Below are 27,561 nucleotides of genomic sequence, written 5' to 3' on the forward strand. Positions count from 1 at the left end.
AGTTTGGGATTTTAACCCACAAAATTTTGGCTGGGAAGAAAAATGTGAATACATGAGGCATCTGTGTGTGCATTTCTGCTGTATTAGCTTTCTTTCTCAGAACTCTAGTTAGCTCATCAGATTGTTCAGTTATTGCTGTCCATTTCATAATTCAGCAATACGATACAATAGGCAATGCATTTCTAGGTGATTATAGCTTGCCTCAGGTGAAATGATAAGGCAGAAATCTGAGAGAAAAGTGACTATAACCATTCAACAATGCAGTGATGATGTTTAATATAGTGCCTGGAGTGTCTTAGTGCAATGATTATGAAAATAATGAAAACAGGCCTGCACCTTTACTTGGGATTATTGGTTTTGGTATGATATGCCTGGCAGCCAATTATAAAGATCCTATTGCATCCCCAGGGAGTTTTAAAACAATTTAATATTTAGTAACAATTCTTTTTGTTTATACTTTATTTTAGGTAGTGCTGGTCTGATAAGCCTCTTGCCTGAAGCACAGTCTTTCCCATTAGGGACGTTTCTCACTTTTCCAGATGAATTCACATTTGGTTAACACTTACTTTGTGCAGCTACTGGCTATACCTTAGCCATAAGAATTCAAGGTCCTAGAAAGCTTTTTCGTCAGATGACTAATAGTTCTTGATACTTCTGGCCTGCAGGTAGCTTTTGCATTCTTTCTATTTTGCACAGTTTTGGTGTATATTTTTGTTGTGGAGAAGACTTCTCCAGGACTAGAGAAGGAAGAAGGGGAAAATCGTTGGTACTCACAAACAGGTCTGTGACAGAACATCTAGACACCTTTAGTCTACAACTCATAGCTCATGACAGAAGGAAAAATGAATAAAAATGCTGCTTGGGGGAATTTAACAAGAGGCCTGACCTAAATGGGATGCACAACCAGCCACAGTGGTTTGTAAAAGTTTATATCAGAGTTAGGTCATTAAGCCCGTGAAAGACAGCCGTTAATCATTATTAAGGGTTTTCTTTCCCTCACTAGACTATTTCCTTATTATATCTCTGTGTCTTCAGAAAACTGTTTGGGAAAGCTCAGGAGGAGATATAATAAGCCTGTCTAGGGAGGACCAAAGAAGAGTTAGTATCTAGATGGCCTGATGTTGACAGGCTGATCAGAGAAGATTGCATTCAAAAGATGTAAGCTATACCATCTTCTTTATTCTATAACTCAAGTAAAAAAGCCTTCTTTTATTTCACTTATGAGAAATGTGAATCCAAATACGTTAAGCAAAGTCTATCTTTAGTTGTCATTCCATTTTCTCCATGTTTTTAATAAATCTTGGTTTGCTAAGGACATGTTTATACAAGTTTGTAGATTTATAGCCCATCTCACGCACTGAGTTCTAGCACACCATACACAAACTCTGTGTGGACCCTCCTGCTGCTCACTAGAAGTTTCAAATGCCAGTAGGTCAAGAATGATTAGGGACCTTTTAGTATGCAGCACCAGGGTTGACACGGACTGTTATTGTGCTCTAGATTTAGATCCCAGCTTGCTCTGCAATAGCTGCTTATACAGACAATCCTACTTCTAACCCCTTGAATGAGGAATGTGCAAGAACCTGATCTGCCTACTGCCCTGTGACAGTGATGAATTGTAGGAAGTATACAGGGTCATGGCTCTGCTCCATTATGCCCTGGCCAGGAGAACTGACTAGCTGTGCAGCAAGTATAAAGTTGCAGCCCACAAAGGGTACATCTACATCTCAGCTGGGACTGCACTTCTCAGCTCAGGTAAATAGACATTCATGCAGTCTTCTCAAGTTAGAATAGTGAATCTGGGGTTAGCACACCTGGCAGCTCAGGCTAGCCACCTCTAAATATACCCAATGGTACAAGGAGGGTTTCTACTCAAGCAGCTAACCTGAGCTGTCTCCCATGCTACCCCTGCTAGTTTTAGTGTGCTAGCTTAAGCAGAGCTAGCACTTGTTTGTCTACCTGAGTTGGAATGTAAACATACCCCAAACCAGGGATCAGCATCTTTTGGCATGTGGCCTGCCAGGATAAGCACCCTGGTGGGCCAGGCTGGATTGTTTACCTGCTGCGTCCACAGGTTCGGCCGATTACAGCTCCCGCTGGCCACAGTTCGACGTCCAGGCTAAGGGGGGCTGAAGGAAGTGCCATGGGATGAGAGACGTGCTGGCCACCCTTCCTGCAGCCCCCATTGGCCTGCAGAGGCAAACCACGGCCAGTGAGAGCAGCGATCGGCCGAACCTATGGATGTGGCAGGTAAACAAACTGGCCCGGCTTAACCTGGCAGGCTGCATGCCAAAGGTTGCCGATCCCTGCCCCAAACCATTCAACAGACTGAATAATGTTCCAGAAGCTTCTGGGGTGCTGCAGAGCTCAGTGCCATTATCATAGAATCATAGAACTGGAAGGGACCTCAAGAGGTCATCTTGTCCAGTCCGTTGCACTCACAGCAGGACTAAGTATTATCTAGACCATTCTGGACAGGTGTTTGTCTAATCTGCTCTTAAAAATCTCCAATTATGGAGATTCCACAAGCTCCCTAGGAAATTTATTCCAGTGCTTGACCACTCAGACCATTAGGAAGTTTTTCCTAATGTCAACCTAAACCTCCCTTGCTGCAATTTAAGTCCATTGCTTTTTGTCCTATCCTCAGAGGTTAAGAAAAACAATTTCTCTCCCTCCTCCTTGCAACAACCTTTTACATATTTCAAGACTGTTATCATGTCTCCCCTCACTCTTCTCTTTTCCAGATTAAAAAAAACCCAATTTTTTCAATCTTCCCTCATAGGTCAGGTTATCTAGACTTTTAATCATTTTTGTTGCTCTCGTCTGGACTCTCTCCAATTTTTATATATCCTTCCTGGAATGTGGCACCCAGAACTGAACACAATACTCCAGTTGAGGCCTAATCAGTGCAGAGTAGAGCGGAAGAATTACTTCTCGTGTCTTGCTTACAACACTTTTGATAATGCATCCCAGAATGAAGTTTTTTGTTTTGCTTTGTTTTGTTTTTTTGCAACATTACAATGTTGACTCATATTTGGCTTGTGGTCCACTATGACTCCCAGATTCCTTTCCGCAGAACTCCTTCCTAGGCAGTCATTTCCCATTTTGCATGTGCGCAACCGATTGTTCCTCCTAAATGGAGTACTTTACATTTGTCCTTATTGAATTTCACCCCATTTCTCCAATTTGTCAATATCATTTTGAATTTTAATCCTATCCTCCAAAGCACTTGCAACCCCTCCCAGCCTGGTATCATCCACAAACTATGTATAGTTTATGTTATATAGGGATTGATGTTTCCCAACTCACCTCTATTTAGTAGTGCTTTGTACAAAAGGAGGGATCGAACACATAACGGTGGACACCAGGGGATCCAGTGGCATAGTGTATTTAGATTTCCAGAAAGCCTTTGACAATAGAGTGCCCTCACCAAAGGTTGCTTACATAAATTAAGGTCAATGGGATAAAAGGAAGGTCCTTATTGATTGAAATGGTTAAAAAGGACAGAGAACAAAGTTGGGTAGGAATTTAATTGGAAATTCTCAGAATGGACGGAAGAGGGTAACTAGTGGTGTTCCCCAAGGACGTCAGTCCTCGGACCAATCCTATTCAACTTATTCATAGATAATCTGGGAGAAAGGGGTAAACAGTGAGGAGGTAAAGTTGCAGTTGATACTAAACTGGCTCTGATGGGTACCGTTATAAGACCAAAGCAAAACTGCTGACAATCTTCAAAAAATTAATCCTTCTTACGTATAAGACTCTAGCGGACTCACAAATTCTGGATGGCAACATAATTCTAATGGCAAATGAAATTTAATGTGGATAAATGTAAAGTAATGCACATTGGAAAAAAATAAAACCCCAAGCTATTACATACAATTATGATGGGGCTAATTTAGTCTAAGACAAATCAGGAAAAAGATTATATGGAGTCATCGTGGATCGTTCTCCTGAATGTTCAGTGATCTCCCGAAGGCGTGTTTAGCTGCTGCGGTGCGATGGCAACCCCCAAAAAATCACAAACCCAGAAGTCACAAAAAGGGATAGAGAATAAAATGAGCAATATATTATTGCCCTTATATCAATATCAAGATTGGTACACTCCACATCTCGACACAAATACTAGTTGGTACAGACTGGTCTTATCCATAATATGTATACTGCACTAAATAAACGCTTCGCCAAGAAAAGTGCTCGAGGCCCCCACCCTAGGTCTAGACATCCAAACATAGACTCACACTTAGCGACGATCCCATGAGAAAGATAAAGCAGACATTCAGCTGGAAAAGAGGACTAACCCATGGTCCGATTATAGGAATAGAGTATGGTTAACCAATACAGTGAGTGCATGTTCCCCCCCCCCCTCCATTCCTAACAAAGTGGAAGTATGGCGAAGGTTATTTAACTGTTACTTTCGCCTATAATACAAGGAACTAGGAGTCACCAAATGATGATTAAGCCAAAAAATACCCCCGCCGTGATTGAATAAAAACGAGATACATGCGCAAGTTTGCTCTCTGCAGCGTTCCGTCTGTGACAGAGTACAAGCATTCGTGGTTGCACATTCACTAATGCACCAAGACAGAACATAGGATCTACAAACGTTATATATAATACATAAAGAAGCCCACACCCAGGAGCGACTATATTATAAACCCCCCCCAACGTCCATTATATCCCAGTACAAACATAAAAGTCCGATGCATCTCACAAAGTACGCATTCACAAACAACCTCAACCTCCCATTAGCCAGGCGTCAATGCACTCGTTCCCGAAAATCAAGGTCGTCCCTGCCTTCATTGGTATAGAGGTCCCTCCCCAGCCTGTGTGGATACAATGAGGGAGTCACTGGAGATATTAGATCGGCAGATGGTCCGCCAGAAGGGAGATCACTTGATCATTACCTGTTAGGTTCACTCCGTCTGTGGCACCTGGCATTGGCTACTGTTGGTAGAGAGAATAGTGGGCTAGATGGACCTTTGGTCTGACCCGATACGGCAGTTCTTATGTTCTTATTGTTTGTGCCTAAGTGGCACACTCCAGGCGTGATAAGGTATTTTATAACACGTTATTTAATGTGATCATGAAATCTAGTCTCTTGGATAACAAGGGCCATAGAACTTCCCCAAAATAATTTGTAGCATATATATTTTAGAAAAAAATATCCAGTCTTGATTTTTAAATTGACAGTGATGGAGCATCTACCACAACCCTTGGCAAACTGGTCCAACGGTTAATTACCTTCACTGTCAAAAATTTATACTTTATTTCCAGTCTCAATTTTGCTAGCTTCAACTTTCAGCCTTGAAATCAAGTTATATTTTTCTCTGCTAGATTGAAGAGCCCATTATTAAATGTGTTCCCCATGTAGGAACTCAGACTGTAAGAGCTGAACTTTCTCTTCGTTAAGCTAAATAGACTGAACACTTCAAGTCTATCACCAGAAGGCATGTTTTCAATTTTTTTAATCATTCTTGTGGCTGTTCACTTAATTCTTTCCAATTTATCAACATCTTTCTTGAACTGTGGGCACCAGAACTGGAAACAGTATTCCAGCAGGAATATTTAATTTTATTTTGTGCAGAAGGTAATGTAATTGAAGACTAAGGTATATATTGGCACCTACAGTAATCAGTTACCTGAAGAGCACAAAATTTTCCATTCACTGCAATTAAGAGGTCTTATTTAAAGCACAAAAGATAGCCTGGTAGGAACATGTTATGCTGAATTAACTCTCATGGGCAACAGCAGGCCTTCCATATATCCCTAATGCTCTGTGGAAGGTAATCTTTTCATATTCTGTGTTCATTTCCTAATGCGGGTTTGGTGAACTTTTAATTGAGAGGAAAATTAAGACCAGACAGACTGAAAATTCAAAACACCACATGGCCATTTATTAACAGGGAGAAAAATCACAACTTGGGCTGGGGAGGAGCACTTTTACCAACTAGCAATACTATTAGAACAAGAAACCTTTACACAACATGAAGCAAGCTATTTACATTCATTAACAAGGAACCAAATACTTCAAAAATCAACTGCTCTTTAAAAAAGTAAACGAATATACCAAATTAAATGAACTGTGTGCACACTAACCAAATAGTACTATCAAATACACTAATTAACTTCAATAGCAGTTATTACAACAACTCAGTTCTTATATACCATATATACACAACTTTATGTCAGATAACAATATATACAGTTCTGTACCAAATAAGAGAGCGAAAAAGAGAAGAGGCTAGGCAAAGCACAGAAAATTAGAGAGCAAGTACCGTATTCCAGGTGCAGCTGACAGCAGTACAGACACTAGAAGCATACCGAGTCCGTGGAAGATAATGTTCAAAAAGCAATAAACAACACGTCCCGAGCCAGCTATATCCGGAGGAGACCCCTGGCTGAAGGGTTGATCAGGTCCTTCAGTCAGCACGTGGATACTCCTGCAGATCCTGGCACGAGGCATGGTTTTATTCAAAGGTTCTTTTACACTTGCCAAAAGCTGATTGGTCCCTAGCTCCCATGCCCTGCAGGTTCTGAGCTGTTGCCCTCTACGTAGATAGAATCTGCACACGGCACACCAGAAGCTACTAGAAGCTGCACCCAGCACACTAGCATGGTTTTGCACACAACCCTAATCCGACCCTATGAACTGAACTACGATTGGTCAGATTGGGCCCCTTTTGTCCACGGCATGCTGGTGTTATGCACACAGCACTAACCTGATCCCTGGGTTACCAGGCAGAAAAGCAGGAAACTGCACACAACACCAGCCTGACCCCTAGGTGACCAGGCAAAAGAGCGGGAAACTGCACACATCACTCTAATGTTGCACACCGCACTACGGTGCTGCACACAGTACCAGTTTGACCTTTAGATGACCGACAATTGGCCATACAGACACCATGTTAGAATAGAGGCCTTAGGGCTGCGACATTCTGTACCTTCAAGTAATAGAACAAGTCTGAAGAGCTTTACTGTAGTATTCATAAGAACAGCCCAACTGAGTCAGACCAAGGGTCCATATAGCCCACTATCCTGTCAGTGGACAGTGCCCGGTGCCCCAGAGGGAATGAACAGAACAGGTAATCATCAAGTGATCCATCTCCTGTCACTCATTCCCACGTTCTGGCAATCAGAGGCCAGAGACCCCATCCTGGCTAATAGACATTGATGGATTTATCCTCTGTGAATTTATCTAGTTCTTTTTTTGAACCCTGTTGTGGTCTTGGCCTTCACAACATCCTCTGGCAAGGAGTTCCACATGTTGACTGTGTGTTGTATGAAGAAATACTTCCTTTTACTTGTTTTAAGCCTGTTGCCTATTAATTTCATTTGGTGATCCCTAGTTTTTGTGTTATGTGAAGGAGTAAACAACACTTCTTTATCTACTTTCTCTACACCAGTCATGACTTTATAGACCTCAATCATATCTCCCCTTAGCCATCTCTTTTCCAAGCTGAAAAGTCCCAGTCTTATTAATCTCTCCTCATACGGAAGTTGTTCCATACCCCTAATCATTTTTGTTGCCCTTTTCTGAACCTTTTCCAATTCCAATATATCTTTTTTTGAGATGAGGCAACCAGATCTGCACACAATATTCAATATGTGGGTGTACCATGGATTTATATAGAGGCAACATGATATTTTCTATCCTATTATCTATCCCTTTCTTAATTATTCTCAGCATTCTGTTCACTTTTTTGACTGCCGCTGCACATTGACAGAACTATCCACAAAGACTCCAAGATCTCTTTCTTGAGTGGTAGCAGCTAATTTATACCCCATCATTTTATATATATATAGTTGAGATTATGATTTTCAGTGTGCATTACTTTGCATTTATCAACATTAAACTTCATCTGCCATTTCGTTGCCCAGTCATCCACTTTTGAGAGATCCTTTTGTATCCCTTCACAGTCTGCCTGGGTTTTAACTATCTTTAGTAATTTTGTATCATCTACAAATGTTGCCACCTCACTGTTTGCCTCTTTTCACAGATCATTTATGAACATGTTGAATAGGACTGGTCCCAGAACAGACCCCTGGAGGACACCACTATTTACCTCTCTCCATTCTGAAAACTGACCATTTATACCTACCCTTTGTTTCCTATCTTTCAACCAGTTACCAAACCATGAGCGCACCTTCCTTCTTATTCCGTGGCAGTGTACTTTGCATAAGAGCTTTTGGTGTGGGACCTTGTCAAAGGCTTTCTGAAAATCTAAGTACACTACCTCCACAGGATCTCCTTGGTCCACATGTTGTTGACTCCCCCTCAAAGAATTCCAGTAGATTTGTGTAAGTATATATGAAGTTGCATTCTTTCTCATTTTTACTTTTCTCCTCATCTGTACATTGACAAAAGATTCTGCTGTTTAAACTGAGGCGAGCTGGGTTATTTAAGTATTGAGTCTGGTTGTTGATGAGGACACTTTTGAAAGGACCATTACTGATGTCCTATTTAGTTAAGGAGAAAAAGGTGAAGATGACTGTGTCTTGGCTGAGAAGTAGAGCTGGTCAATTTTTTTCCACCACGGTATTCTTTTTCTATGGAATATAATTCAGAAATTTTTGAAACTAATTACTATTTTCATTGAAAAATTTGGAGTTTTAGCCCAAAAAAATGAAAATCAAAACTTTTCAGCAACCAAAAATGGAATTTTTGCTATCCCCATTCCCTCCAAAAAATATGGGGAGCAAGCCAGGGAGGGAAGTAGGATGAAATAATTTACTGACCAGATCTAGTCAAAAGCATATGGAAGCTTGAAAATATGTATTCAGCTACCAAATAGCACATACATGCTCACAACCTCCAAAACAGTCACAGAAGCGCTCACAGGCATAAAGAGGATTGGACAACCCAAATGAAAAAAAAAGCCATAACAATACTCTCTTCAATCATATTGTCTTTTCTGTCACTATTCATGTAGAACATTCCAGAAACATTTTATTTCCAAAAAGGGCACATCACAAGTGGAGCTTTGTTGGCAATCAAAAAGTAGGCAACCTAAATATTCATGACTTCACTGAAATCTGCATTGTTACCAAAGAAAATAATTTCCAAATGTTACAATGTGTGCAAATTTGAAAATTGGATTCTAAAAGGAAAAGGATAAGTATCATTGGCAGAGATTATTTTAGTTCTAGAGAGTGCTTGAGTCCTGTCCCCTGCTGAGCTGATGGTATTTCTAAGTCTTAGATAAGGGTGTTATTTTAATGAGATATTTTGTAATACATTTATAGTAGTAGGAGCTGAAATCTACTGAAGCTTTTAGCAATTGCATATGACCAATATTGCTGCAGGTGCTTCTAGGGCCAGATCCATAAGAAAATATCTCAGACCTTGGACAGGCAAGAGTGTAGGCAAATATATCCTAGGAGAAGGAAGCTGCCACTGCCCAACCAATGGGAAACAGAGTGGAAAAGATGTGATCCCATGTAAACACACAACTCAGGAGTGGAAAAGTATAAGCAATTCTCATATAATGATCTCTCTACACCTAATCCTATCTCTTCTTCCACAAGAGCTGAACAGCCCCTGAGAGTTGCTCATTGAAGTTTCTAGAGATCTATTGTTGGACTCTAGAGGAGCTCAATAACATACATCCCCCTACTTATTCTTACTCTCAAGAACTTGTCTGTCATGACACAAACTATGACTCTAATTTTGAGCAAACCCAAAGAAGGAAACTAAAACACTTGAAAAGAGATTGTAAGTAATAGATTCTATTAAAGTAATAACTGCGATGTCAACTGGTCAAGCTCAAGTTTGGTTTATTAGTCAAACAATAGACATCATAGCTTGGAATAAGTCAGTCAACAGCAAATGCAAACATTTACCCTTCTATTACCCTTCAATTTTCCAGCTACAAAAATCAAAACAGCTTTGACCTATTTTAACATGGATCAAAACAAAATTTCAACTAATCATTATTAAATATTTTATTCCCTTGTCTTCCTTTTAGTTGTTTCATGTTTTTTTCCACTTATTTCTTTCGGGTGGTTTCCATTACAGCTTTATAATCTCTTATTCTTATCATCAAAATCAATCACAAGCACAAAAAAAGCACCTTTGCCACTTCCATTTTATAAGCAACAGAACCTCAGTGTACTCAAAGTCATGTTTACTTTTAGATCCCTTGACATAATGTCTGAAGGATTCTCAGAGCTCTTAAGCCATGTGTTAACAGGATCCACCTCCACAGCAGCTGGGCCTCTGAAGCTTTGACTAGTTTTTGAGGTCAGCAGCTATAGAAGCAAATGTTGGCATCAAAGGGCCTTTAGTTTTGCAACATCAGCTCCACACTGATAGGTATGAGATATTCAATAATAGGATATTTATTTAAATAAGCAGGAAGGGGAAGCCCTAAGCAAATGGCCAAATTAAAAAAAAAAGTACACTGATATAAATTGATGTAACTTTCTTTTTCTTCTGTCCCACTCACTGTTTAATTATGCTTTCCTTGTGCTACCAGCCTATAGTTGTGCCCTATTACACATAATTTGACATCGCGCACACATTGGAGGTGAGAGAAGGGGCATTTAAGTAACTGCAAGAAAAAGAATCAGTTGTGTAACATGCCTTTTTCTCCAATATCTCAGTGTATAAATTACACTTAACTCCTTAAAAGCAAAATGCAGCTTATTAGACATCAGCTCTGAATTTTGTCCAAGGCACTAAAGGGAGGAAAAGCTAGTATAATTTACATACCAGAAAAGATACGTTTAGCAGGAAAAGCAACTGAAAAGAGGGTATCAGAATCTATAAATTTAGCAGGCCATTCCCTACATTAACTTTCACCTTTTTATATGTTATGCTTCTTGGGGTCTGAATTCTGATCTGGCTTATATTGGTATAAACCAGAAGTAATCCCGCTGATGTCAGTGGATTTACATGGGTCTAAATCTTCTCTTTTTGGCTTCTTAGTGTGAGTTACACCAATTTAATCTACCCTAGACTTCTTAACATGTATAATTTATACTCAGAAAATCCTTTACTATGGAGTGGGTGGAGAGGGGGAGAATGAGAGTTTGCCCCCCAACTTTTCATAGGTCTATATGCTCCATTATGACATCTGCTTTTTATTCCTCTCTTATGCCTCGGAGTTTTCAGGATATAGTCATATCTGATGTTCTATATGCAAAAACACAATTTTGTCCCCTGCCCAGGAATTTTTCTGAAAGGACACTTCCACCTACAGTACCTTACACATGAAACCTAAAGTTGTCCAGAAGTCTCAGAATAAAAATTGCAAGTGTTATACAATGAAGCTATATGATAGCAGGACTTATGAAGCTGGAAAGAACAATCTCTGTTACTATATCAGCATAGCAGAGATTCCGAAGAGGAGAAGGTGGGAAGATCTATTATCTGCAACTATCTGAAATTTCCTCTCCAGTACTTTTATTATGTTTCAAACTTTATTATTACTAAACTTATAAGCAAAACAAGTTTCAGATAACAGACAAAAGCTTGATTCTCTGGGGACAAAGGCTGATGACTACACAGGATCTGCTCTCTGCTCAAGCAAAGAATTAGATTAGTTATAGAATGTTAGCTCTTTCTGCTGCAGAGAATGGTAAATAAACATTCTTCTCAGCTTCACTTTTGTTAAATGCATAAGAAGCACAGCAATTATATCTGCTGTGTCAGAGAAACAACGACATGCTCAGCTGTTTGGCTTTATTTTTTTAATATGTGGTTTGCTTGGAAAAAAATAAATATGCTCAACTGGAGTCACAGGAAATGTTGATGTTGACATAAATTAGTGATTTCAAATAAATGCAGGTTTGGCCAAAAGTTAAACAGTGAAACTGTTAACTTGTAGGGAGAAAAAATATTCAAACTATATACCCCAAACCTGAACTTGTGAATCAAATTAGTATTTTTAATAATTGAAATAATTTTGTCTTGGTGCAAAAATGTTTTGCATGAGGGCATTATATTTGACCTTTCCCAAATGTCAGCAGTAATATTTAATATGAATATGCTTCACAGCCACTTTAAACACTCATATAATGTTTAATATTAAAAAATAATCTTGATATTTGTACTCAAAATGTCACTGCATATTGCATGAACAGCAATCGTGCTGACTTGACTCTCATCTGAAGTTATGCATCCAAATTCAGATACAATCAGGTGGAGAAATTGAGATGGAAGAAAAGAGACTTTCCTTTTTTGTGATTTCTCTGAGAAGTTAAATAAAATACTGTGTTTCTCTATAGGCAGCTAGGCTGAGGGAATTCAGTATGTACGCTCACTCAAGAATATTTGAAATCAGAAAAATAGTCTCTTGTTTATGAACAAGTGTCTTGATCCAGCAAGGTTATGAGCACTCTTGGAAGTGTGGGAATCTAATGTAAACCAAGACAATGTCTTCTTCCAGAGTATGTAGACAGCCTGAGAACAGCTCCCATTCGTTTCATTAACTTGGAACATGAGTTATAACAACGTACATGTAAATATTGTTAACTATTTCAATGCTGATCAAAATAGAAGAGCAAGAAGGAGAAAGAGTTATACTGTAAACATATGCACAAAATATTTTGAGTAACCTTAGATGCTGGTACATGCAGGGCCAGTGCAACCATTTAGGTGACCTAGGCGGTCGTCTAGGTGCTAGGATTTGGAGAGTGGCATTTTCTTCAGCAGTGACCGCGACTGCCGGCTCTTCGGCCACCCCGGTCGCCACCGGCATTTAGGTGGAAGGAGCTGGGGCAGGGGAGCACGGGGAGGGCTGCCTGCAGCAAATAAGGGGGGGGGGGCAGTACGCAGGGGAACTCCCCACCCCAGCTCACCCCTCTATAGCTAAGGGTTAATGTTTCTTTTACCTGTAAAGGGTTAACAAAGGGAACCAAACACCTGACCAGAGGACCAATCAGGAAACCAGATTTTTCAAAGCTCAGGGGGAATTTTTTTCTTGATCTGTCTGCGCTCAGCTATGAGAGGATCTTTTCTATCTGTAAGCTTCTCATCTTCAGTTTCCCAGTTGTAAGTACGAAGGTAGCAAACAATAGGCTTTTATATGTTTGTTTTGTATTTACATTGTGTGTGCTGGAATGCTAAATTGTATTCTTTTTGATAAGGCTGTTACTTACATATTTTTCTTTTAACATGCAATCTATATAATGTCACCGTTGATACAGAGATATTTTATGTCTTTTTCATTCTTATATAACGCTTTCTTTTTAAAACCTGTTTGAGGTTTTTCTCTGGTTAAGGCTAAGGAACGAAGGAGGGGGGAATCTCTTTGTGTTAGCTTGACTAGGTTTGAATGCATACCTCAGGGAAGAAGGAGGGGGAAGGTAATGCCCTCACGTTTGCATTCAGGGATTTTAAGTACAGTATCGCCCAGGATAACCAGAGGGGGAGCTGGGATGAGATAAGAGGAGACAAGGGAGAGGTTGTTTTCCCTTTGGTGTGAAGGGGGAAGTAAATTCCTCTTGTTTGCATTCAGGAGTTTAAGTACAGTATCGCAGCGATAACCCAGGGAGGGGGACTGGGATGAGATAAAGAGGGACAAGGGAAGGAGTTGTCCCTTTGGTGTGAAGGGGGAAGGTAAATTGCCCTCTCTGTTTGCTTCAGAGGGTTAAGTACAGTATCGCCCAGGATACCAGGAGGGGGAGCTGGGGAGATAAAAAGGAGACAAGGAAGGAGTTGTTTCCCTTTGGGTGAGACTCAGGGTTTCTGAGCGTGGGGGTCCCCCAGAGAAGGTTTTGGGAGACCAGAGAGGGAGTCAGGCCCTGGAAATTCCTGGCTAGTGGCAGCGAGATCAGATCTAAGAAGGAAAAGCTTAGAAGGTTTCATGCTAGCTTCTCAATTTATGAACGCTAAGGTTAAAATCTGAGTAGGAAGCTACGACAGGCATTTTCTTCAGCAGTGACCACGACTGCCGGCTCTTCGGCCACCCTGGTCGCCACCAGCATTTAGGTGGAAGGAGCTGGGGCAGGGGAGCACGGGGAGGGCTGCCTGCAGCAAATAAGTGGGGTGCAGCACGCAGGGGAACTCCCCACCCCAGCTCACCCCTCTCCTGCCTTCTCCCCGAGCATACCATGGCTGCTTCACTTCTCCTGCCTCCCAGGCTCGCGGCGCCTAAGCTGATTGGTGCCGCGAGCCTGGGAGGCGGGAGAAGTGAAAAAGCGATGGCGTGCTTGGGGAGGAGGCGGAGCAGGGGTGAGCTAGGGAGGGGGGTGCTTCATGGCGGGGGCTCGGGGATGGGGGAGGGATCAAGGTGGAAGTTTTGCCTAAGGCACAAAACATCCTTGCACCAGCCCTGGATATACTAGTGGGTGAATCACCATCTTGCCCCCTTGCCTGCCCCCCACGTGTGAAACACTGATTTAGGCTTTCTTAGATGTCTGTTAGACTCCCTAAATGACGATAAGGGAATCTAACTTAGTCCAAATCACACCATTGACTCAGAACACCTGTATTATCTCTCATGTCCAAACTGCAGAAAGTAGCAATAGCAGATTAGCAGTATGGTAAAATCTAGATTTAACTCTAGCAGCAGTGGACTAAAAATCCTAGTGAGCAGAGAATGAAAGACAACAAAAGGAAGAGCTCTGGGTTAAATGATTTTTCTTATAGAAACTAGTGTGTCTAAAAAGTGAAGTCATAGCCTAAAAATAAAGTATTGATGGATGAGCTGGATGTTTTTATATCAAGGCCTGCATACTTTCAGATCTGACAGCTGACCAGTTTGATAAGACTTGTTTGGAACATCTGTGTGGGACCTTGTACCCCAATGCATCAGTGGCATGTTTCTTTCCAGGAAGGTTCTAGGTCTGCCTCCCTCACTGCTCCTTCTAAGAGAAATTAGTATCTGGAGGGCTGTCCTATCTGCCCACACCCTTTCTTAATTAGGTAAGCACCTTTTGGCCAGATCTTTCTCTGATCTATGACTCCTTCTCATGGGGCCTATTTTTTTTACTAAATTCTTGCACTGCCATTTAGAAAGGTTGTGCACTTTGCTGCATGATGGGATCTGGAACACACCAGATCATGTTTACTATAATGCAGTTGGGAAACAGAGTAGCAGATAGATAAAAATCCACTGCATTGGGGAAAAAAAGTTTTAAACAGTTTATGGAAGGGTGCAGAAATGTGAAAAAGTAAAGGCCAGTCATAATGACCAGTTAGGAAAGAAATAGTGGAAACAAAGGATTTATGCTTGAATAAACAGTATAGCAGTAGGAATATACTGCTTATCACTTGATCAGACTCATAACAATGACTGTGCAATGCTCAGGGAGATTAGAGAGGCTACAAAACCAGAAAAATAATGGGTGGTTTCAACTATCTTCATATTGACTGGGTACAGGTCACTTAACATATGATGCAGAGATAGTTTAGATACCATTAATGACAGCTTCTTGGAGCAGTTATTCCTGGAACCCACAAGGGAAGAGGCAATGCTTGATTTAGTTCTGGTGGAGCACAGGATCTGGTCCAAGAGGTAACTATAGTATAGATGACCAACTTGGTAACAGTGACCATAATGTAAGTACATTGAACATGCTAGTACGGGAGATCACACACACACACACAGAGTAACATTTAACTTTTAAAAGGGGAACTACACAAAAATGAGGGTGCTTGTTAGATGGACATTAATAACAGCTGTTACAAATGTTAAATGCCTGCAAATAGCATGAGGTCTGTTTAAGAATACAATATAAGAGACTTAGACTAAATGTACACCCAAATCAGAAAAGGCAATAATAGGACCAAAAGAATGCCACCATGGCTCTACAGGGGAGTAATAAACACGGTTAAAGGAAAATAAGCATCCTTTAAATTTTGACAGTAAAAACCTATAGAAGGATACTAGAAAGGAACACAAACTCTGACAGGTTAATGTCACAGTAGAAAAAGGCAGGCAAAAAAAGAATTTGAAGAGCAAGTAAGTAAAGACAAAACAATTTTAAAACTTTTAAAAACTAATCGGAAGCAGACAGCATAGCTAAAAGGCAGTGGGACCATTAGGTAACCAAGGGTTTAAAGGAACACTCAAACGACAAGGCCATTGCAGGGAAGATAAATGAATTTTTTGCACCAGTCTTCACTAAAGAGGATATAGGAATGTACCCACATCAGAGCAATTCTTTTTTGGGAAACAAATCTAAAGTATTGTCCAGATTGATTTGTCAGTGGAAGAGGTTTTAGAACAAACTGAGAAATTAAACAGTAATAAGTCACCAGCACTAAATGGTATTCACCTAAGAATTCTAAAGGAACTCAGATATAAAATTGCAGAACTACTAACTGTACCATGTAACCTGTAACCTGTCACTGAATTATACCACTGTACCAAATGACGCAAGGTAGCTAATGCAATACTCATTTGTCTAAAAAGGGGTCCAGAGGTAATCTTGGAAATTAGAGGCCTGTGAGATTAACTTTGGAATTAGGCAATTTGGTAGAAACTATGGTAAAGAATAGAATTATCAGATATATAGATAAACATGATTTGTTGGGGAAGTCAACACTGTGTTTGTAAAGGGTAGTCATTCCTCATCAATCTATTGAATTCTTTGAGAGTGTCAACAAGTATATGGATAAGGGTGATCCAGGCTTTAAGGTGTACTTTGATTTTCAGAAAGCCTTTGACAAGGAAGGTCCTTCACCAACAGTTCTTAACCAGTCATGGGATAAGAGGGAAGGTCTGCTCATGGATCAGTAACTGGTTAAAAGATATGTAACAAAGGGTAGGATTAAATGGATGGTTTTCACAACGGAGTCAGGTAAACAGTGAGATTTCCCATGGGTCTGTCATGGGATCTATGCTGTTCAACATATTCATGCGTCTGACGAAGTGGGTATTCACCCACGAAAGCTCATGCTCCAAAATGCCTGTTAGTCTATAAGGTGCCACAGGATTCTCTACTGCTTTTACAGATCCAGACTAACACGGCTACCCCTCTGATACATGGAAAAGACAGTGAAGTTTCAAGGTTTGCAGATGATACAAAATTATTCATGATAATTAAGGCTAAAGCTGACTTTGAAGTGTTACCAAGGGATCGTACAAAACTGAGTAATAAAATAGGAGGTGAAATGCAACACTGAAAAGTGCAAAATAATGCACATTTGAAAAAATAATTCCAAATACACATATATAATGATGGGTTCTAAATTAGCTGTTACCACTCAAGAAATAGATATTTGAGAACTATCCACGGTGATTCCGAAAACCATCTTAGTGTTCAGAAGTTGTCAAAAAGGCTAACAGAATGTTAGGGACTATTAGGAAACGGACAGAAAATATCATAATGCCACTATATAAATCCATGGTGTCCCCACACCCTGAGTGCTGTGTCCAGTTCTGGGGACCCCATTTAAAAAAATAATATAGTGAGACTGGAAAAGATTCAGAGAAGGGCAACATAGTTGATTGAGGGTATGAAACAGCTTCCGTACAAGGAGAGATTAAAAAGATGAGGCATGTTCAGCTTAGAAAAGAGCTGAATAAGGGGGAATATGGCAGAGGTATCATGAATTGCGTGGAAAAAAGTGAATAGAAAAGTATTTATTATTTCCCACAATACAAAAAAAAATAGGGCTCACCTGATAAAATTAATAAGCACTGAGTTTAATACAAATAAGAGGAAGTATTCTTTCACACAATGCACAATTAACCAGTGGAACTTCTTGCCACGAGATGTTGTGATGGCCAAAATGTATAACAGGGTTCAAAAAAGAACTAGTTAAATTTATAGAAGATAGGTCATAGAATATTAGGGATCTCAGGAGGTCACCTAGTCCAACTTCCTACTTAAAGCAGGATCAATCCCCAGGCAGATTTTTGCCCCAGATCTCTAAATGGCCCCCTCAAGGATTGAGCTGATAACCCTGGTTTTAGGAGGCCCATGCTCAAACCACTGAGCTATCCAGATGTGTCAGTAGCTATTAGACATGACGACCAGGAATGCAACCCTATACTTGGGGTGACTTTAAACCTCTTAAAGCCAGACTCGGAAAGGGGAAGATGGGTGGATTGAACCAAAATTGTCCTATTCTGTACTCTCCTCCTGAAGCTCTAGTGCTTTCAGAGACAGGAAACTGTGCTAGATGGATCATTGGTTTGACCCATTATAATATTCTTCATGTTCCTTTCATTTCTTTCCCTCGCTCTTTCTTTTGAAGCAGAGATCCTTTTCTGACCACTGCTTCAAGACATAGAATCAGCAATTTCCCCATGTGGCAGATATCTTCTCTTTTTGATATATCAGAAGGAAAATACGATAATGACAAATAGCAATAATTGCATTTATATACAGTATTCACTCCATCTATCTAGGTACTTATTTGGCCCCTCTCAGCCGCCTGGGATGGGAGTAGTCAAACCGACTGGTCGTAGCAGGCAGTAGGCCTAGTGGTCAGATTCAAAGCCTTACTCAATCATCAGGAGCCAAAGGCAACGGAAGAACCAAAAGGCAGAAACTAGGTACCAGAGACAAAGGTTGAACTGAAGTCAGTAGTCAGAAGCAAGAGCGAAGGGTCAAACCAGAGGTCAAGAACTGGAATGAGCATGGTAACAGGCAAGGGCAGGACTGAGGTAAGGCTTAGTGCAAGGCAGGAACAGCAGGCACAATGGCAGGCATGAGCACTGAAAAGCCAGCAAGCTGCTGCTGGTTTAAGAGCCAGCCTGCTGGCTTCTTCAGCCAATCATGTGGCATGGCTGCTCAGCTATACTAATGAGGCACCCTGGAGACTAGCTCTTCTGCCATCCCTGATTCCTGACACCTCCATCATTGTAGTATCTGTAGTAATCTCACAATCATTAATGGATTTTGCACACACAAAATCTTTGTGAAATATGGAAGTGTTATCCCCATTTCACCATGAATAACTGAGGCTAAGGATAGATTAAGTGACTCATCCAAATATGTATTACTTGTGACCTTAATTCAATAAATGCTGAAGCATTTCGCTGAATCGTGGCCGCTGTATACAACAATGCCAACAAAAGTCCCAGTGGGTTAGCAGAGAAGTACAGAAGAATTTTGAAGGTGAGGAGATGACATTTCAAAAGTTCTGGAAGTTAGCACTTAAAGGATAGGATGGGTTTTATACATAAGGACAAAGTTAAGCAAAGTAATAATAATCAAGAGACACAAATAAGCACATCAGACAGACCATATCATAACTGAAGAATTATTTGTTTATGTAAATACGTGTAAGAAGTTTTTTTTAAATAAACAAATATCAAAGCAAATATTTGATTCTCTAAATCAGAATCCTTGCAAATTATGAAAGGATCCTTCATAAATTATACATACAATATGAGGAAATGGCAGAAAAAGTAAAAATTGTCTTGCAAATTTCTTCCAAATGGCTAAGCTAGAAATTTGCCTACAGTAATTGAGAAATCAAATTTACAGGAGAGAAATGATGATGAACAAATAAAAGAGAACAAATAAAGAGAACAAATAAAACCTTAAATTGTTATTAAAATGTTTGAAGCTCTGAAAATTGATAAAGGCTCCAGAAGCAGATAACCCTCAAAAGTGCTAATGGAAATGGGAACAGAAATTGGAGAAGCCAACCGAATACTATTATTTAAGAAAAGACCTAGGGACACAGCAGGAAATTAAAGATCAAATAGTTTAACTTCAATTTGTAGAGGAAGTATTAGAAACTATTTTAAACCATCAAGTAGGAAAATGCTTAGAAAAGCACAGCTTGATTAAAGGAAACTAGCGTGGGTTTGGAATGGAAAAGTTATGCCTTACTAATTTGTTAGTTCTCTTTGAGAATATTACTACCAGGGTAGACAAAGGGTACACAGGGTAGACATCATACTTAGATTTTCAGGAATCCTTTAATATCAGAGGTTCATGTGTAAGGTACAGAGTCAATGAAATGAGAAAATATGGCTAATTCATTTAAAAGGAAGTGGCTAAAGGACAATGAACAAGTAACTATAAAAGTGGAGCATTGTCAGGCAAAAAAGAAATGAACAATGATGTCCCACAGAAATCACTCTGGTCTAGAGCATTGAAATTAAAACATCCCCATTTGAGGATGAGATAATACAGAGCTAGTACTGTCTGAAACATTTCATAGATAAAATGAAGGTCAACATTTCATAAGTTCTCTGAAAATATTTTAAAGACCTTTTTGCCCCAGTGAAGTGTTGCCCAGGAAAACTGCTCATTGTTGAACAAAATCATGGCTTGTCCATCACAATAGAGGAAGTGTGCTCACAGGTGCTGACTTTCCAAAGTGCTGGGAAGTGCTTGATCTCCAGCTCTGCCCCAGTCCCCCACCCCCACTCTATCCCTTCTCCAAAGACACCACCCCATCTCTTCCCACCCCTGCTGCACTACCACCCCACCTCTTCCTGCCCCTGCTCCACCCCAATTCAGCTCCCTTCTCCCAGCGCACCATTTCCATGCTGCAAAACAGCTGATTGTGGTGGACGCGCAGGATGGGGAGGGAGTAGGAGGCACTGATCTGCAGAGTCAGCCAGCGGGCAGGAGGCTGTAGGGGGAGGGGAAAGGGCTGATAGTGGGGGCTGCCAGTGAGTGCTCAGCACCCACCATTTTTCCCTTTGGGTGCTCCAGCCTCAGCACACCCACAGAGTTGGCACCTATGAGTGTGCTTCCAGAAGTCTTGTCTACATAAGGGTATTGAAGCACTTATGGAAATGCTTTTCAGGAAGGATTTGAGCTGATAAAGGTTTCAGTGATCAGAAAAAATAAAAATCTCAATATCTTTTCAGAAAGCATGTTCACCCCACTTTTATATTTGGAGGTTAGATTATGAAGGAAGAACAGCATTTGTTTTGGGTCAAAGTTCAAGTTATTGTATTATAATGAAATATGCATTTCTTTATACTGAATAAGAACTGTGGGCCAAATTCTGGGCTTCTATCATTAACTTCAGTGTGCCACTTAACACCATCCAAGAATTTGGTCGAATGCATTTGCTTATTATGTGGGTAGCAAAAGATTTATATGAACTATTCTTTTCATTACATTTAAGTGCTTAGGTTTTATAAAAAATGAAACAGGAAACCACATTGTCCCTACTTTGCAACTTTGACAGGTTTGAAAGGAAGGTTTTTTGGACCGACAAGATTAAAAGTATGCACACGAAAGGATGCACTCACTTGGACCCTGATCCAGCTCTTATTGAAGTTTCAGGAATCTTTCTGTTGACTTCCATGAATTTAGGATAAGCCTTCATTTTGTGCACCCAAAACAGCCACTCAGACTTCATGCGTGTATGTAAGACAGGGCTGTGTATGCCAATCCCCACTGAAGGGTATGTCTTCACTGCAATTTAAGGTGTAATTACAATTTGGACTGCAGTATCTGTGCTGACTTTAATCTAGCTAACACACTAAAAATAGCAGTGACACTGTGGTAACCTGGTAAATAGGTACCAACTTTCCCTGGCGCCAGTGGGTGCTTGCGCCCCCTCCGTCCCTGGCCCCGCCCCAACTCCACCCTTTCCCTGGTCCTGTCTCGTCTCCATTCCAACCCCTTCCCCAAAGTCCCTGCCCCAACTCCACCCCCCTCGTACCTACTGGACTCCTTCCCCAAATCCCCGCCCCGGCCCTGCCTCTTTCCTGAGCGTGACGCACTACCCCTCCTCCCTCTCCTTCCCAGCCATGGGGATAGAGATCTGCTGGTGGGTGCTGGGCACCCACCAATTTTTCCCTGTGGCAGCTCCAGCCCTGGAGCACCCATGGAGTCGCCACCTATTGCCTGGTTTGAAGCACAGGCTAGCAATGTGAGTATGTACCCAGGGTCACTGGGCAGGCTTGTACAGCCTCCACTGAAGTCTATACCTCTACTGCTGCTTCACTATTAACTTTAGCATCATAGCAAGATTAAAGGCAGTGAGGTGTGCCCAGCCTGTGCTGCAAATCACGCCTTCCATTGTAGTGTAGATATATCATGTGTCAAAAGGGGTCAGGGGTAGGGGAGAGATTGTGAGCCTACACTGAGGACACTTCTCTTCCAAATATTTAGACCTTAATGTTTTGCTCTCACCAGGATCACTTCCAGACAAAATGCAACCAAACAGTAGCATTTAGTTACATCACTGTCTTCCAACAAACTATCCTCTTCAATAAGCAAGAAAGGTTAACTTCTCCAAATATACAAAACAAATTTATCCTTTTTTTTCCCTTGATGATCTAACTTTTCTTTTTAAACATACTATAATGTTTTATCTTTTTTTCTGGAATACAGAATGGTGTCAGTGGGCATGTGACATGTATTAAAGACATACAAACACTACTGAATTATTTTTATGAAAAATGTCTGAGTCAGTTTTCCCTTTCCCCTTGTATTGTTACCTGCCAGAAAGAGTTTAACGTTGTTCTTGACACAAAATGAGCAATGCAATGAGTGCTTGGAGAAGGCTATCAAACAAAGAACAGAGAATTGTATGGGGAGACAGCATGCTCACCAGATCCAAGAGCTGACAAAAGATTGTAACAGGAGGAACAGACCCTGGAGAAAGGGTTTGAAGGACCCTGACTGTGTCTACACTGCCTCACAGTTCGGACTGTGGAAATATGACTAGTACATGCCGAAATGCTGCACTGTAATTTCCAGTGTGGATGTATCATAGAATCATAGATTATCAAGCTTGGAAGGGACCTCAGGAGGTCATCTAGTCCAACCCCCTGCTCAAAGCAGGACCACTCCCCAACTAAATCATCCCAGAAAGGGCTTTGTCAAGCCTGATTTTAAAAAACTCTAAGGCAGGAGATCCCACCACCTCCCTAGATAATCCTTTCCAGTGCTTCACTACCCTCCTGATGAAAAAGTTTTTTCCTAATTTCCAACCTAAACCTCCCCAACTGCAGTTTGAGACCATTACTTCTTGTTCTGTCATCTGATACCACTGAGAATAGTCTAGATCCATCCTCTTTAGAACCCCCATTCAGGTAGTTGAAAACAGCTATCAAATCCCCCCTCATTCTTCTCTTCTACAGACTAAATAATCCAGTTCCCTCAGCTGCTTCTCATAAATCATGTGCTCCAGCCCGCTAATCATTTTTGTTGCCTTCCACTGGACTCTTTTCAATTTTTCCACATCCTTCTTGTAGTATGGGGCCCAAAACTGGACACAGTACTCCAGATGAAGCTTCATCTATGCTGAATAAAGGAGAATAATCACATCCCTCGATCTGCTGGCAATGCTCCTACTTACACAGCCCAAAATGACGTTAACCTTCTTGGCAACAAGGGCACACTGTTGACTCATATGCAGCTTCTTGTTCACTGTAACCCGTAGGTCCTTTTCCACAGAACTGCTGCCTAGCCATTCAGTCCCTAGTCTGTAGCAGTGCATGGAATGTAGCAGGCATGAACTAAAATGTTCCTAATTCATATAAACAGTTCTCTTCAAATAGGATTACACCTAGGCAAACTAGTAACCTTTTCACACCTGCAGCATCAATCCAGGAAAGTTATAGTGTAACTTTTTGGTTGGCACTGCTATTCATAACCGCATAGCCTAAACTATGAGACAACGTAGAAAAGCCCTCTTAAACCTATGTAGTAGATAAGTATTGCCTGATAAGCTTGCATGTAAACCGTTTATTGTTTTATTATATGCTCTCTCTATAATAATTTTGTTCTGAAAAATGTTGTCTTTTTATGATGGCTGGGTTGATCAATGGTTAATGCTGTTTTTGCCCCTGAGAGAACAGAACTGCAGGGGCTGAATTAAATTCAGACTTGCTAAAATGATCCTAGCAAATTGCATATCTGACTTACTTGGTGGTAGATTTTAAAATACTTCATGTCCTCAGCCAGGCCTGTCTCTGTTTACAGACTTAGGTCAGTGCTTCAATCATGTGTGAGTGACCATCTCCCAGAGCAGGGCTATCATGCTGTCCATTTTTAAGTCCTTTGTCTTAGGACTCTGGAGCCAGGTTAGACCACTATATGCTATTTACTAGGGGCAAAACTTCAAAAGACTTCTTACTTGTATTGTTTCAATATTGGGAATTTGCCTTAATTACCCCCCAGTATTTTTTGATCCTGCAGGAAACATTTTTATCATACCCATTTAGCCAGGAATACAATCAGTAGCCAGCCCATAATGATACGTGTGACATTTATAAAGTTAACACAGTAGTCCTTGAATATTCCAGGATTCCACAACGTCTGTCACATCTCAATATAATTGTCTTTGAATATTCCATGTTTCCATAGTATCCCATCTGTCATCATAAATATAGTTTTAAGAAACAGAAATATAAAAATTGCAAAGATTAATAAGTGGAGAGGCTCATAATTTTGGTAGAAAAATTATAAATCTTGCATAAAGTTACAGTGAACAGTCAGACGTACTGAGGCCTGTTGTATAATGGATATAATCCTTATTGCTGTATATGCTTGGCTGAATATTCACAATAGAAATCTTTTATAATTAATTAAACACCTCAGTTGAGCTTTGGCATTTAATCAATTGCAGGATCCACTTATTGCTTCATATACCACGAAGCACAACAGATTACCATTTAATTATCTTAATTTATTGGAACATTGTGAGGGTTTTTTTAAGCAACAGGTGTTGCAATTTTAAAAAAAAATCACCAACAGTTATTGCTGCACTTTTGTAGGCAATACTATAGAGGCCTATTTTAATCTAATTTTATAGATTTATTTATTTATTTTATTTTAAATGAGTTGCTCAATAAGTGTTTATATTTTACCAGGTATCTGACAGGAAAGCATGTAGCAATGTGAGAAATGCTTTAGACTCCAAGTCAGCAAAGCACTTACTCATAAGCTTAACTTTAAGCACATGGTTAACTCACAGTTAAACATGTGCCTAAGGTCTTTATGAAATTGGAATATATTGCAGTATTAGAACCTAAATGTTGGATATTTTTTACCCAGCTAAATCAATATAGTCAATTGACCGTCATTGACAGTAATTTGCATTCTTTTTAAAAGCCTAATCTGATAGAGGAAGGATTGAAGGGGCATGAAAATTGAACTACTATAGTTGTGAGGAACTTCAGAGGAATGTAAGTAACTTCTGTGAATGGGAAACGATAGAAGATGTATTTGACGGTTAACAAAAATGCACGTTGAAGAGATTTTTTTTTTCTAAAAGATGTCCTCTAGGAATTCTTTTGAGGCAGTTCTGTGACCTGTGTAATACAGGAGGTCAGACTAGATGTTCACAATGGTCCCTTGTGAATCTATGAATAATTTTATTTAAACATGCACCTTTCTGAATAAACTGTAAAAACCAAGGAATAGAACCTGGATATCACTGTGGATAGCTCAATGGATACCTCTGGTCAATGTGCAATGATATCAGAAAAGCAAAGAGAATGCTAAGAGATATAAGAAATGGGATACTGAATAATATGGAAATTATTATTATTGATTACAGTAGTGCCTAAGGACCAACCAAGAATGGGGCCCCCTTGTGCTAGGTTTAGAAACTAAATAGACAAGGCAGATTCAAGAAAAGGGGTATAATACCCAAGTAACATGAACAGTGTGATGATGGCAAAGATCATGTTAGTGCCACTATTTATTTATTTATTTGTTTGTTTGTTTTTTGTTTTTTTTATTAGAGAGGTCTGACTGGATGCCTAGATGGCCTACACTGAGAATGCCACATTCAAAGCAGTCTGCAAGAAATAGAGCAGACAATCCCCAAAACTGGTGTTTTTCCCCACCATCATTAGATTTACCAAGCCAGTAACAAAAAGCTTCTATAGTGCCACATTGGTTAACAAAAAGAACAAGAGTACTTGTGGCACATTAGAGACTAACAAAGTATGATCTTTTCATGTTCTCTGTATGTATAAATATCTCCTGTCTGTGTGTTCCATTCTGTGCATCTGAAGAAGTGAGCTGCAGCTCACGATAGCTCATGCTGAAATAAATTTGTTAGTCTCTAAGGTGCCACAAGTACTCTTGTTCTTTTTGCGGATACAGACTAACATGGCTGCTACTCTGAAACTGGTTAACAAGAAGTCGAACACAATCCCCTTTAGGCATTCTTGTCCTTGGCTCCCTTCTAGGTAAACAGGTCTAATATGATGAGAGGTTATTGAAAACCCATTTCACCATATGTGAGATTCTTACTGATCCCAAAGGATCAGACACTTACTCTCAGGTCAATGTATATTTCAGATCTTACCCAAATATCAGCTATAAAAGTGAAACCTTGGGCCAGATCTTTTCATCTCCAGTATGCTGAACTTTGAACAGGGAAAGTTTAAGCCATGGGATTGAGATCTTCCAAATAATTATTTCGCCAGGGTAAGCACTCTGGCCAGTCAGACCAGTTTGTTTACCTGCCGCGTCATCAGGTTCAGCCAGCCACGGCTCCCACTAGCCTCAGTTCGCTGTCCCAGGTCAATGGAGGTGGTGGGAAGCTGCAGCAAGCACATCCCTCGCCTGTATCACTTCGTGCCACCCCCATTGTCCTGGGATGGGAAAACCACAGCCAGTGGGAGCCGTGGACACCCTAACAAAGACACGGCAGGTAAACAAACTGGCACGGCCAGCCAGGGTGCTTACCCTGGCGAGCCGCATGCCAGAGGTTGCCGACTCCTGTCTTAACCATTAGTAACACTCTTCTTTTCTTTTATTAAGAAATCTTTAGTTAGTTTACTAAGGATTGGTTGACAGTGTAAAGTGGGCTGTCAAGTGTTTTGAGCACAGCATGTGACTGAGAACTCTTCTTTGTTGAGCACACACTGATCCTCCATTATGAAGTTAACATTCAATTTCCTATGCTTACACAGGTAATCTAGTTACACTATAACACAACAGCCAGTCATTCATTATAACAAGTAGGTAGACTGAAGACAACATAGATAATATTATTGGATTCCTACAATGTCTCACATCTTTGATCTTAAGGTTAATGAAAGGGAATTTGCATCTACAAGTTAATTTTGTTATATTGTTAAACATCTAACAAGATACAGGTAAACACAAATATAGTTAGCATATATTCATGGTTTCTTATCCACACAGAGTGAATAAGTTGGAGATTGCTATCCTAATTAACAATGTATTTGATACCCACACATAAGTGGATTGTCTTGATTACAATTGCAATGCATTTTGTTAAATTGTTATGGGTCACACACAGGTTAGTTGGTTTGCCAGTACGACGGGGAACAGCAAAATGTAAAGAGGAGTGAAGGGAAAGGGGACATGGACCAGAAGAGAAGTGAGGAGAGAAAGGGCTAAAGAGGAAAGAAGCAGGTTAAGAGTCTGTGAGGAGCAGCAGAGAAAGGATTGGAGTAACTGGCCACTCAGCATGGAGAGGAGAATGTACACTCAAAATAGCAGGAAGTTTTCTGAAGTTCCCTGCTTTGCCTTTTTCTCCACCAGTTACTTTTGACTGGAGTCTTTGGCTGGGTCCTCCCTGTAGTTTTTTTTTTTCACCAAGGCCACGTGATGGGAGGAAGGGAGGCACCGTTTGAATCCTAGTTTCCCCAGCATATACATGGAGGGGTCTCCCCTATACAGTTCTAGGTCACACAATGTACAATTAGCCGGTGGAACTGATTGTCACAAGATATCATTAAGGCTAAG

Source organism: Chelonoidis abingdonii, chromosome 5 (genome assembly GCF_003597395.2).
Source record: "Chelonoidis abingdonii isolate Lonesome George chromosome 5, CheloAbing_2.0, whole genome shotgun sequence".
Classification (NCBI taxonomy): domain Eukaryota; kingdom Metazoa; phylum Chordata; order Testudines; family Testudinidae; genus Chelonoidis; species Chelonoidis abingdonii.